We start from the raw sequence: 15,213 nt of genomic DNA, 5'->3' as shown, positions 1-15,213 counted from the left end.
CAAAAAATTGAGACTTACCGGCAGCGAAGCTCTCGGGTACAGCGGCTCCTCCGGCACGAGTTGCAATTTAGTATTTTGCTCCGGTCAACCTGTAGAGAAAAGGACGGTGGTCACAGTGGTATAAAAATTACATCGAACGAGAATCGGGAAGGGCCTCATCGGAGGCAAAAATCAAGGAAACCCGCGACAGCGCCGCTAGACTTCGGCGGTGTTTTTTGGCCAATCGGCTGGTGGTTTGGCTCCAATTTGGTCGCATGGAGGTTCAGCATCAAAAAATGACCTAATGAGAGAAATTTTACCTCGTTTGGCGGTCGAAACATCCTCCGGTGCGGCTGCGGGTTCCTTCAGTGGCTGCGTCGTCTTCTCCGGCGAGGATTCTGGCGGCTAGGGTTTGGGGTTGGGTGTGGATGCGATTATTTATAACCTTTCCCTTTTAATCTGAGCCGTCCATCATGATTTAATCTGGGTCGTCTGATCACGATTTAATTGGAAATAAATATGGGTCATCCGCACGCGTGAGATCTGGGCCGTCCGTGCGCGCAGGAACGGATCTGGGCCATCCGATCGCACGCACGCAGATCGCCCACGTGTCTCCGTCTCGCGTGGTTTCCCGCATCAGCATCCCTGCCATGCGGCGTGTCCTGGTTGGCCGGGACTACTGACCGGGCTGCTGACACGACTGCTGACGTGGTGCTATTTTTTAAATTACGTTTTGACCTCCGGTTTTCGATTTTCTTTTCAAAAACACCCCCAAAATCCAAAATTTCACCCCTTTTTCCCAATTTCAATTTAATCCCAAAAATAATTTTACTCCATTTTATTATTATTATTATTATTATTTCTATTAAATTAAATTAAATTAAATTAAAACCTTATAAATTAATTATTAAAATAAAATAAAATAAACAAAATTCCAAATTAAATAAAAATAAAAATAAAAATAAAAATAAAATAATAAAAGAAAAATTTTTGGGTGTTATAACTCTCACCCCCTTAAAGAAATTTGGTCCCCCAAATTTGCCTCTTACTCTGGATCGATTAAATGGGGATACTGGGCTCTAAAGTCTTATTTTAGCTCCTATGTAGTCTCCCTTGGCGAGTGGTTCTGCCACACTACCTTTACAAATGATATTTCTCGGTTGCGGAGTATTCTGCTCTTTCGGTCCGTGATACCGACTGGTACTTCCTCATAAGATAGGTCCTCTTGGAGTGGAAGCGGTTCATGAGCAAAGACATAAGAGGGGTCCAGGTTGTACTTACGTAGCATGGATACATGGAACACATTGTGGACCTTAGAGAGTTTTGGAGGCAGTGCTAGTCTGTAGGCGGCAGTACCAATCCTGTCTAAGACTTCATATGGTCCAATAAATCGGGGGTTCAGTTTTCCCCTCCTGCTGAACCTACTAATTCCTTTGAAAGGAGTGACCTTAAGGAACACCTGGTCGCCTTGTTCAAACGCTAAATATCTTCTCCGGGTGTCCGCATAACTCTTCTGTCTGCTTTGAGCCGTCTGAATATTCTTTCTGATTTTAACTATTTTAGACGTGGTCTCCTCCACCAACTCTGGGCCGAACAATTTCTGTCGCCCACTTCTTCCCAAAAAATTGATGATCTGCATGGACGCCCATATAACACCTCATACGGAGCCATGCCAATGCTCGCTTGGTAGCTGTTGTTGTAGGAAAATTCTATCAGGGGTAGATGGTCGTCCCAATGGCCCCCAAAGTAAAGAACACAAGCTCGGAGCATATTCTCAAGTGTACGGATTGTCCTTTCTGCTTGTCCATCAGTCTGAGGATGGAAGGCAGTACTGAGAGACAGCTTTGTTCCCATGGCCTGCTAAAAGCTACTCCAAAATCGAGAGGTGAACCTGGGGTCCCTGTCGGATACCACTGTCATTGGAACTCCATGCAATCTGACTATTTCCCGGATATACATTCTTGCCAACTTGTCTAAGGGATCGGTCATCCTGATGGCTAGGAAGTGGGAAGACTTGGTAAGCCGGTCAACAATTACCCAGATGGTGTCATGTCCTGAATGTGCCTTGGGTAATCCCGTTACGAAGTCTATGGCGATATGTTCCCACTTCCACTCTGGAATTGGTAAGGGCTGAAGTAACCCATCTGGGCGTTGATGCTCTGCCTTGACCTGCTGACATACCAAGCATTTAGATACAAAGTCAGTTATGTCCCTCTTCATCCCATTCCACTAAAACTGGGGTCGTATGCTTTGGTATATTTTGGTGCTTCCGGGATGCATGGCAAACTTGGATCTATGGGACTCTGTCATGATGTCTCTCTTTAACTCACTGTCGTCTGGGACACACACCCTGTCCTGAAACCGAAGTAACCCATCGGTAGAGACTCAGAATTCTGAGCTCGCTCTCTGTTCTGCATCATTCTTGCGGGCTACTAGGGCAGGGTCGACTGACTGGGCTTCCTTTATTCTCTGTATTAACTCGGGCTAGACGGTTAAACGACCCAAACATGCGACTTTCTTCAAGTCCTGAAGCCGAACCTGTTGTGTGGCCCCAATTTGCCTGTTTTCTGAAACTATTAAATGGGCTAAGATACTTGCACTTTTCTTACTGAGGGCATTTGCCACCATGTTGCCCTTACCCAGATGATACAAGATATCACAATCATAGTCTTTAAGGAGTTCCATCCAGGTCTCTACGTATAAATAATGGCACCAGGTTTTCAAGGCGTGTATGATTGTGGCAAGTTTCAAGTCATGGGTGGGGTAATTCTTCTCATGATTCTTTAAGTGTCTGGACCCATAGGCTATGACCTTCCCATACTGCATCAGGACACAACCCAGGCCTAGATAGGAGGCATCACTATAAACTGTATATCCCCCTGATCCACTCGGTAAAACTAGTATGGGTGCAATGGTCAACCACTCCTTTAATTCTGAAAAACTTCTCTCACAGTCCTCATTCCACTCAAACTTGGCATTCTTCTTTGTGAGCCGGGTTAGGGGAGCCACTAAACTAGAGAATCCTTCGACGAACCTACGGTAATAACCTGCCATTCCCAGGAAGCTACGAATCTCCTTAACTGATGTCAACTTTTCCTAGCCAAGTACAACTTCAACCTTTTCAGGATTCACTGATACTCCTTCCTTCGATATGATGTGTCCTAGGAAGGCGGTCTGCTCAAGCCAGAATCCACATTTACTCAACTTTGCATATAGCTTCTTCTTTCTGAGGACCTGCAAAACTTGGGCTAGATGGTGAGCATGCTCTTCTCTACTTTTTGAGTATACAAAGATGTCATCGATGAACAAAATAATAAATTGATCTAAGAATTCTCTGAAGACCTTGTTCATCAGATCCATAAAGATGGTCGGGGCATTCGTTAGCCCAAATGGCATGACCAGGAACTCATAGTGTCCGTACCTGGTTCAAAAGGCCATTTTGGGGATGTCTTCTGTTCTTATTTTCACCTGATGGTAACCTAATCGCATGTCTATTTTGGAGAAGACCTGCGCACCCTGCAGCAGATCGAAGAGGTCGTCAATTCGGAAGGGGATATTTGTTCTTGATTGTGACCTTGTTCAATCCTCTGTAATCAATACACAATCTCAACGTTCCATCTCCCTTTCTTGCAAACGTGACTCTGGCACCCCAAGGAGACATACTGTGTCTAATAAAACCACTGTCTTGCAATTCAGTGATCTGTTTCCTCAGCTCTTCCATCTCAACGCGGCTCATGCGGTAAGGAGCAATCGAAATGGGCTTGGTGCCTGGTTGTAGGTCTATAGTGAACTCAACTTCCCTGTCAACTGGCAATCCGGGCAGTTCGTCCGAAAACACATCTGGAAAGTCTCGGACTACCAGAATCTCTTGGATATAAATTTCCTTCTTGGGCTTGCCTAGTTAGAGAAAATAGCAAGGTTAAAGTACTTGAAAATTAATGAAACTTTCCATCAAAGAATAAGTATCAAATGCTTTTATTAATTTGTAAATGGCTCCTCATTAGGAGGATTAAATACAACCTTCTTGTTAAAGCAATCTATGGTGGCGTGATACGCCGCTAGCCAATCCATCCCTAAAATTACATCAAAATCCCCCGTGTCTAACCCTATTAGGTCTACACTCAGTTTTCTATTTGCTATCTCCACGACACAAGCCCTGTAGACAACTTCCCCTAATAGTGTTTCACCCCCAGCAGTAGACACAAACAACATTGAATCAAGTTTATCAAGTGATACATTAAGTTTGGATGCAAAAACATGTGAAACAAATGAATGCGATGCACCAGTGTCAAATAAAACATGAGTAATATGGTCACAGATAGTGTACATAGCCTGTACCACGTCCGGGTTAGCGTCGGCATCCTGCTATGTGAGGTTGTAAACCCTACCCTGAAAAGGAGGTCTTCCTTGGTTTTGGTTCCTCAGGCACTCTCTCGCATAGTGCTGGGCACTACCACATATGCGACAGGTGCTGTTAAGGCGATATCATGGTCGGTCTCCGTGATCCCTGCCACAGTGCTGACAGATCTTGCCACGTGCTGCCCTTGGAGCCTGAGGGGGAGCTTGGATCGCCAGTCTGGGCCTCTTAATTTGTTGGACAAGCGCAGTAGGTGCTGGTCTGCGAGGTGGAGCTGAGGGTCTGTGACTCCCTAATGACTGGGAAAGGGTGTTGAAACTCCTCTCCATGATCTGCGCCTTTGCCAGAACAGCTGGATATGTCTTGAGCTCTAGTACCAACAAGTGCTGCTTGATCTCTGGGTGGAGGCCCCACTGGAACCTCCTGGCCTTTCTGCCCTCAACCATCAATGTCTCAAGGGAGTATCAGCCCAGCTCTAGGAACTTACGAGCATACTCCGACACTGTCATGTTTCCCTAGACCAGCTGAACAAACTTTATCTCCTTTAAATATCGGATGTGCTCGGGGAGGTACTCAGCATGAAAGGCTGCTAAGAACTGCTCCCAAGTGACAGGCGTGGATAGGGTGGTCTATTTGAGCTCCCACCAACGATCTGCTTCCCCCATCAGAATGTAGGAAGCAAGAGTAACCCTCTGCTCAGGAATTACTCCTAAGGTCTTGAAAGCCTTCTCTGTCTCCGCCAACCAGTACTGAGCATCTTCGAAAGAGGACTCCCCTACAAAAGTGGAAGGGTTTAGTCTCCTGTACCTCTCTACGTAGCCCGAGTCAATCAGGGAAGGAGCTGGGTCCCGTGGAAGAGGGACTGGGCTGGGCTGAGGATAGACTGGGGGGCCCTGTGGTGGCACCTGCTGATATAGTGGGGGCACCGGATTATACTGTGGCGGTGGTGTCGGGTGGTACTATGGAGGTGCAGGCTCTTGTTGGGGTGGCTCGGGATCCGCTCGCTGCAAAGGTGGCTCAAACTGTGGTAGTGGGGGAGGGGAGGGTAATTCCCTTATCTCCTCTTGACCCTGCTGAGCAACAATGATCCTTTCAAGTATCTTAAATATTCTGTCAACATCTTCCCGAAGTGAATCATCCCGGGCTGCTCGGTTTAGTGGGGGTCTCCCTCTCCTCATCTCTCTGCACTTGCATTTCACAAGGAAGGGTTGAGTAATAATTTTCAGTTCGGTATTCCTCTAAGAATTATTGTGTAAGGACGGGTCCAAGGAACGCGGCTCTGATACCAACTGTAACAGCCCCGAAAATTAAAAGGAAATGTATATATTTATTCTAAGTGCGGAAGCAAAATAAAATAGATTATGATTAACATCCCTTACACAATAACCAAAATGAATTTAAATGTATGAAAGAATAAACTAATTTAAAGGAAATTCTATGAATGAATGATATAAGGAAAACTAATAAATTCTCTGGCTTCTACTCGCCGTCTTCTTGCAGAACGGGCTCGGGAACCAAGTCCTCCTGATCTGAAATAGTTAAGTAAGGAATGAGCTACACTAGCCCAGTAAAGACATCACACTATCTCACTGTCACAGAAGTAAAGGTTGGTACAAAACAAAAAGGACCAATGGAGCATAATTTATAACAAACTCATTTATCAATAATAAAAACCTTTATTGTCCACTTACCTCAGTGAGACTCATGAAAACGACCTATAGAAACAATAACATCATAAATATCATGAATTCATACATAATCTGTATTATAGTACATGTAATACTTTTGTATTTCAATCATCAGGCAACAAATTTCCTCTTTTATCAGCCTACTAGTATCCATGGAGATCCATAGGATGTCCCCGCTACACGTGAACCATTTACATTAATAACTTAATTCCAAGGCCATCCTCATACCCCGTCCGGTATGGGCGCCAAAACACATAAAGTCTCCATACCCCGTCCGATATGAGAGACCACGTTCCTGGTAGGGTTCTCTATGGACCCGGTCCGTCCACCATCTCCCAAGATATCTAGTGAGGCTGTCGACTTATCCACTTATAAATTCACATAGCGTCCTTATTTTTCTTAGTCTCAATTACCCAATCAACATAAATACGTATACCAGCAACACACACAAAATAAGGTAACACAACATCGGGTTGACAATAATTCAAACCATAATAGATTAAATAGTTATTCATGCATACGGAACCACAGAATAAACAATCAGATACTATACTGCATTTAGACTGTAAAATACATCAAACAGAAACAGACCAATAAATACATCAGGTTTGGGCCCCATTAGCAATCTTAATTAATTATACATATCTATTAATTCATAAAATACCGTTTAATCATTTATTAAACTTTAATGCCGTGATAGGAAATAGGGTGAGGGATCCTTACTTGTTTCGGAGTTTGAAATTGAGTTTTCACTACGCTTACGGGCAGTCCCTAGATTTCTTGAATTTTTTCCCAGAAACTGAAATACACTTTCGGTACCTGCACATGTCCCCAAAAAACCCCAAATCAAACCCAGGGCCCTTTCAGCCAATTTCGAATTTCCAGCACGGCGGCTCTGCCGTGCTCTGGCGATGGTGTTGTTGCCCACGGCGGCGATCCACCTCGGGTTGGCTGTTTCTAGCCGTTTTCGACCGAATTAGGCCAAACTTGCATTGTTTCCTGTAATAAAACACCCCTAGGGCCCTCGGTGGGCAAAAAAATTCCAAAAAACTTAGACTTACCAGCGGTGAAGCTCTCGGGTACGGCGGCTCCTCTGGCACGAGTTATAATTTGGTGTTTTGCTCCAGTCAACCTGTAGAGAAAAGGACGGTGGTATAAAAATTGCATTGAACGGGAACCGGGAAGGGCCTCATCAGAGGCAAAAACCAAGAAAACCTGCGACGGCACCGTTGGACTTCGGCGGTGTTTTTCGGCCAATCGGTTGGTGGTTTGGCTCCAATTTGGCCACAGGGAGGTTCAGCATCGAAAAATGAGCCAAGGGTAGAAATTTTACCTCGTTTGGCTGTCGAAAAATCCTCTGTGCGCCGGCTGGTGGCGGCGGTCGATTCGTCCGGTGGTTGGGTCGTCTTCTCCGACGAGGGTTCTGGCGACTAGGGTTTGGGGTTGGGTGTGGATGCGATTATTTATAACCTTCCCCTTTTAATCTGAGCCGTCCATCATGATTTTATCTGGGCCGTCCGCACGCATAAGATCTGGGCCGTCCATGCGCACTTTTGATCTGGGTCGTTTGTGCGCGCATGAACGGATTTGGGCCGTCAGATCGCGCACACGTGGATCGCCCACGTGTCTTCATCCCGTGTGGCTTCCCGCATCAGCGTCCCTGCCACGCGGCATGTCCTGGTTGGCCAGGACTACTGACTTGGCTGCTGACGCGGCTGCTAACATGGTGCTATTTTTTTAAATTACGTTTTGACCCCCAGTTTTCAATTTCACTTTTTAAAAACACCCCCAGAATCTAAACTTTCACTCTTTTTTCCCAAAATCAATTTCAATTAAATCCCAAAAATAATTTTACCCTATTTTATTATTATTTTTATTTTTATTTCTATTAAATTAAATTAAATTAAATTAAAACCTTATAAATTAATTATTAAAATAAAATAAAATAAAAATAAAAATAAAATAATAAAAGAAAAATTTTTCGGTGTTACAGATAGTAAGGAGGGAGGTCATTTAATTGTCATTCATTAGTTTTAGTTCCAAATTTCATCTTATTGAAGCTATAACTTGCAGATGAGGGTTATGTAAACTCTGTTAACATAGAATGAGGTTAAATAAATATTACAAGAAATTTATTCCCCAAATAAGAAAAAGTGGGTGTTGATTAAAAATGTATGCTATGACTTGCTTTGATTTGGAATAATTAAACTCATTATTTCTTTTTATTTCAGGCATTTGGTATCGTTTCTGTTCACACATTAGATAAGAAATATGGATATTTTGAGACGTGTAGTTATTTTACTATGTCAGTTTATCATACTTCATGGGCTAGTAGTTCATAAAAGCACGAGATAAATTATAGGCTTACTCATGAATTAAGATTAGAGGGAGAGAAAGCTTGAGATAAGCTTATGAAAAATTTGATATCAAGTGATTTTTGTCATCATATAATTAGGATGAGAGCTTCATCTTTTATGAATTTATGTCATTTAGTAGTTATAGATGGTGGACTTAGGCATATCGTTCGTGCAACTGTAGAGGAACAAGTATTTAAGACACTTTACGTATTAGGACACAATGAGAGAAATCAAGTCATATTTTAGATTTTTCGACGATCCGGAGAGACGACAAGTCATTATTTTCACAATGTGCTACAATGTATAGTATATATGGCAGATAAATTTATTAATCAGCCAAATGGATCACAAGTGCCTCTAGAAATAACCAACAATCCCATATTCTTTCCATTTTTTAAGGTATATCTATAAGTTATATATGTTTAATTAATTATTTTAACATGAGTGCATGTTTAATTAATTAGTTAATAATTAATTTCGAGATTGTATTGGTGTGATTGACGGAAAAAATATACGTGTTAAAGTGTCTAGAAAAGATGCTCTATGATTTCTTGGAGAAAAGATTTCCCCCACCCAAAACCTGTTAGCAGCTTGTACATTTGATTTGAAATTTTCATACGTCTTAGCTGGGTGGGAGGGGACCACTTCAGATTCAAGAATAATAAAAGATGCGTTAAACAGAGTTGATGATCCTCTAATAATTCCTGAAGATAATTAAAATATATTTAACTTCGATATATAATGTATATTTTTGAAGAAAAATGTTATAACTTAATTTGTTTATTGCTTATAGGTAAGTTTTACCTTGTCGATGCTGGGTTCATGTTTCAGGGTGGACTAATTACACCATATGGAGGAGAATGCTACCATTTAAGTGAATACTCTAGGAATCCACCACACAATGTTCGTGAGCTATTTAATCTATGATATGCTTCATTGCATAATGCGATTGAACGTGCCTTTGGAGTTCTAAAGAAATGTTTTCCAATTATCCAAACCTCGACTAAACCTCATTATCGGATTAAGACCATTAATACCATTATATTTGCTTGTTGCATTTTGCATAATTATTTATGGGGAGAGGATCAAACTAATGAAATTCTTCAAGAGGTTGATGAAGAAATCCAAAACATTTATCTAGACGAACGAAGTATTTGTAACTCTAGGGACAATACTGAAGAAATGAGAAAAGGCGAAGCAATTAGGGATACAATAGCAACTGATATATGGGTTAATTACATTTTACGATCAACATTTATGTGGTCATAGATCAAGTGGGACATTCACATTACACGCTATTGATTGTGTACGTGAAGAAGTGAGGAATGCATTTCCATATCTGGACATTGATAAAGAGCGTATACACAACTGCATAAAAAATTTGAAAAGGAAAATTTCAAAATATTATGATGTTTTTAAACATAAAATGAGTGGTTTTGCCAGAAATCCAACAACTAAACCATTCGAAGCAGAAGAGAAAGTTTGGGAGCAACTAATAAAGATAAATTTCTTACTTTATCATATGTTGTTTGCCATTTTTTATATTGTTCAAATATTAATACACTATTCATGCTAGACTCAACCTGAAGCAGTGGAATTGGAAAACAAAAGCGTGCAAAATTACGAAAAAATGTTAGAAATGTATGGAAGGGATAGATCTAGTGGGTCTACAAGTGAGACATCCCTAAACCCTCAAAGACAAAGGAAGAGGAGTGGTGATGAACATGGTTTGGACGCTACAAATGAGACACCAATTACCCAAGATGTAAGTGGTAATTTTAATTTTTATGGTCTAGATAGTCCATGTGAGGCTCAAACACCCAAAATTCCTACTTCAAAACCCGAACATGAGGTGCAAGAGTCTTTAATTCGAAAGAAAGCAAGATGTTTGACAATAGTCTATGAAGAGAAATATCTAGTTGAAGTTCGAACTATTTCAAATTCAGTGAAGAAAATATTAACAATTTCAGCAAAAGAGCTATATCAAGAGATTTCTCGTATGGGATTAGATCCCCTTCTAGAAACAAAAGCTTTTATGCTGCTTATGGATAAACTAAACGTGGCTAAAGCTTTAATGACTTGTCCTCCTAATCGGCGTAGTTTTTTCATGAGCAATTTGCTTAATTTACCAGGTAATGACTAATATCACATCTCAAGTTCGAATATTTTTAATTTGTTATTTTGTTGATTTTGATTTTTGCTTTCTTTGAATTTTCAGATAATTGAAAATAGAGGTTGTTGTCGTCGAAATACAAGACTATATTATGGTTTTAGGAACTTCTGTCAAATTGATGTTGGATGTTTAATTGATAAATCTTATTATTTTGATGGACTAATTTATGTTTTGAATTGATTAATTTATGTTAAATGGACTAATTTCTTCTATCTTTCATTGCTTGTTTGTGGACAGTATCTTACATTTTTGAAGTAGTTTTGGTTTATTATGGTATTTGTTTAATTTTCAAGTAATTTAGTAAAAGAATATAAATATTTTTCTATTATTGAATATGAATACAAAATATCTACATATGTATATATGTACTGTACATTTTTGTTAAAAAATAAATTAAGTTTGAAACTAATAAAAAAGAAATATGATTGCACATATGGAATTTAGTTGATGATTAATTTTTTACATAATATTAATTATTAAACTAACTCATAGTATATGATTATTTCAAATACATTTTAATTTTTTATTTGTTGAAATAATTTCAAATTTAATATACTAATATATAATTACAACTATTTATCTTTAATATATAAATAATTTTATTTTTACTAAAATTAAATTAATGTGATAATACAAATAATTATTATTTATTTTATTAAATATAAAATTTTAATTTAATTATGTATAATAATTATTTATTTAAATACAAATATAATTATATTGATAAATAATTTATTTTCTTTTCCTCTTACATACTTCTTTTATACCATTTATTATTACATATAATATGTAGGGGTAAATTAATAATTTGGCTGAAAATACAACCATACCATCCTATCATCCAAACAAAAATATGTCATTAACGTATATTAATATACCATCATCCAAACGTAAAAAAAATTTGTCATTACTATCTTGTGTTATTGCCATTCAATTACTGCCATTACTATACATTAATTAACCATCACTAAAATTTATCCAAACAAAGCCTAAAGGTCACCATCTTTTAGTGACAATCTATATTGGCATGGTACCCGACCAATCAGTCTATTCCTAGTATGATGTCAAAGTTATACATGTCTAAGAGTATGAGATCTACCGGTAACTCTCTGTTGGCAATCTCCATATTACATGCTCGACAGACTGTACTATTGGCTAAGTTCTTATTGATTAGGTAGAGACTACTAATACATAAATCTAATGGTGATTGTTCAATGTTCAGATGTTGATCATATAATGCAAAAGAATGTGTAGATCCTAGATCTATTAAAACTTTAACCAAAGTACTAGAAATAGTGAGCATACCTTAGATCACATCCTATGAAGCTTGAGTATCTTTCTTTATAATGACATATACTCTTTCTTGAGTTGTTGGCCTAGTCTGCTCTTTGTAGATAGGACACTCCTTAATCTGATGTTGAGTAATACTATATCTAAAGCATCCATTTGCAAGTTTATAACAAGGTCTGCTACCATGGTTCTTTCCACAACAGGGGAAGATCTACTCTGGCTCTTGTGTTTGGGCACTTGGAGGAACTATGAGACCCGTCTTCTGCCTCTTATCAAGCTGTTGTGGCTCTTGGGCCTTCCTTTTATTGTTTGATATGAATGGTCGAGAACATTGGATCTACTATGAACTGCACTTGTAGCCTTTTCTATAATTTGGGCTAGTTCTAGTGCTTATTGGTAGTCATTAATATTTAAAACTAAGATTTTATCCCAAATCTCTCTATGCAAGCCTCTCTAAAACTTTCTAGCTCTTAGACTTCCATCTATTATTAAATTTATCATGAACTAAGCCATCTCCAAGATTTTTTTTACATATTCTGCCAAACTCATGTTCCCTTGCTTTAACTCTGGGAACTTTATTTGCTTCCATTCTCAAACAAAGTTAGGAAAATACTTTTCGTAGAATGTTACTCCAAATGATTCCCAAAGGATCAGTGTCTTCAAGGATCCCTTCTGCAAGCACCATAAGTGTTCTACATATTCCTTGAATATAAATGTGGCTAATTGTACCTTTTGCTCTAAAGTGGGGCTAAGCCGTCAAACATCTTCTCCAACTCCATTATCCACTACTCGTCTAATATTGGGTCGGTTGCTCCAACAAATGGTGGTGGGTTCATCTTCTTAAATCTTTCAATGAGTTTTCCATTATTTTCCTCAACTAGTTGGGTGTTACCAATACTAGCATTATTACCTTTAGTAGCACTTTGGCTATGGACTACATGTTGACCTACCACCATAGCCAAGCCTTCGATTATATGTATGAGTCTATCTAGACTTTGCTCGATCCAACCTTTTGGAACCCGATGTGTCTATTCTCTTTGAATCCTTACCATTTCATTCATTTATGAAATTCAAAATTAGAGGTATTTCACTATGTTTCATAACTCTATCTAAGTCTTAAATAACCCTAAGTCTCATATTTAATGGATTTCCTAGAATCATGATCTGATACCACTTGTCACAAACCGTAGTCCCGTCTTATAGGGTAATGATAAGAGCATACTTACTTAAATCACATAAATTCAAGTTAAGTAAAATAACTTAACTTTATTAGTCATAATAGAGTTGCATAAGTGTTACATTCTTTGACTATAAAACATAAACATATGTACAAGCCTCTAAATTTTCTTACTTACATTACAAAATAAAAGTGTGAAACAATAATCTTAATATCATGGTCTAGCTTCAAAAACTTTTCTTTGTATCACTACTCACTCTACAACAGTGTCTTCGGTATTTGGAGGGTGATAAGAGGGTGAGATAAAGTATTCCAATAAAAAATATTAAGAAATCATAGAATAGTACATGTAATATATAGTTTTCTTTATACACAACAAAAATATATATCATATACTCTTTCCAAAAAACAAATATGTGAATTAGAAGACGAATGCATAAATCAAAAAATGAATTCATAATTGCTTCATTCTATACTTTATCACTATTATAGAGGATCAATAAGTTATCATACATTATGCGTAAGCACATATACTTATCACTAATTTTCTATGTACACAAACATGGAATGACATACATGAGTACTTGAAACACTGTGTTCCCCGAACACGGAATGATTAGGGCATGCAGACCACACTGTTTCTTCATATACCTCAAATACGGAATGGTTATATATGAGTACACACTTATCACTTTGTCAATACAGTCGAACACAAAACAATATGTATAGCCACATTGAAACCTACCATAATGCAAGCGCTTTCAGAATAACTTGTTTTCATAATGAGTGATGCACGCATATCAAAATCAGATTTCGAAAACAAAAGGCAAAATAACACTTATATCAAAGTAATACTTTAATAAACAATTGCTTAGCACATATGAAAGTACAAATAAAATATTTTTCAAAATTATGTAACTTTAATATTGAAAATATGTAAAATACTTCAAAGCTATATAGGCTAATAAATCCATAATATCCATTTATCTTAGGTTTTTAGTAGTCGTATTTCAAACCTTTTAATTTCCTTATGGAGCATGTAATCTTAATTCTAGTAGAGTTTCAACTTTATTTATGATTTTTTTCTCTCAAGCAAAATTTCAGGATGATTTTGATTACTTTCTTGACTCAAAAATATCCAACACAATACTAAAAAACTAATCTAAAAAAATCAAAGAGAAACCAAACTTCAAAACTTAAGAAGAGGTTTACCTTTATAACGGTTTATAATCTCCTTTTAACCGTGAGCCTTCTTCCTCTTCCTTTGCTCTCACAAATTTAGCAAAATTTTCCCAAGGTTTTTATCTAAAAATCTCATAATACTCTAATAAAATCATACACTTCGTACTCTTTCTTTTTCCCTTATCTCTGTGCTTCTCGTTATTTTTCCTCATCCACTATGATTGCTCAAAAATACCCCTAAGTTAATTTATTATATTTAATTTAAACTTTATGTGTTTAGAAATATATAATAATGTTAAAAACATAGTTTAGAATCAAAAGAAAAAAGGATTGATAAGGATTTAAAGAGCAAGAATAAGCATGAAGAGACATGAAAAAAGGTGAGAACCTTTTAGATGAAGTGGTATAATGAAAAGTAGTAACCTTTAGATCAAGTGACATAACAAAAAGTGACAACTTTTAAATAAAATAACATCTAAAAAGTGATAACTTTTATATGAAGTGATATAACGAAAAGTGACAACTTTTAGATGAAGTGGTAACCTTTTAGATGAAGTGACATGTGAAAAGTGATAACTTTGTAGATAGAGTGGTATATGAAATGTGGTAACCTTTTAAATAAAGTGACATGATAAAAGGTGATAACTTTTAAATGAAGTGGCATGATGGAATGGTGCCAACCTTTTTCTTATGGCTCGCTACTCCTATAAATAGGAGATGTGAGAATAGAGAAAGAGACATTCCAGATGAGAGAAAAATAGTAATAAATATAGAGGTGAGGGAAGAAGAAAGAGTACGAAGTGTGTGATTTTTGAGAGTATTGTGAGATTTTAAATAAAAAACTTAAGAAAACTCTACTAAATTCGTGAGAGTAAAGGAAGAAGAAAGGAAGGGAAAGAAGGCTCACAGTCAAAAGGAGGTTATAAACCGTTAGAAATGTAAGCATTTTCTTAAGTTTTGAAGTTCAGTCAATTTTTCGGATTAGTTTTTTAATATTGTATTGGATATTT

This window comes from Carica papaya, chromosome 9, assembly GCF_054855325.1.
Source record: "Carica papaya isolate Zhongbai chromosome 9, ASM5485532v1, whole genome shotgun sequence".
Classification (NCBI taxonomy): Eukaryota; Viridiplantae; Streptophyta; class Magnoliopsida; order Brassicales; family Caricaceae; genus Carica; species Carica papaya.
This window is presented reverse-complemented; position numbering follows the sequence as displayed.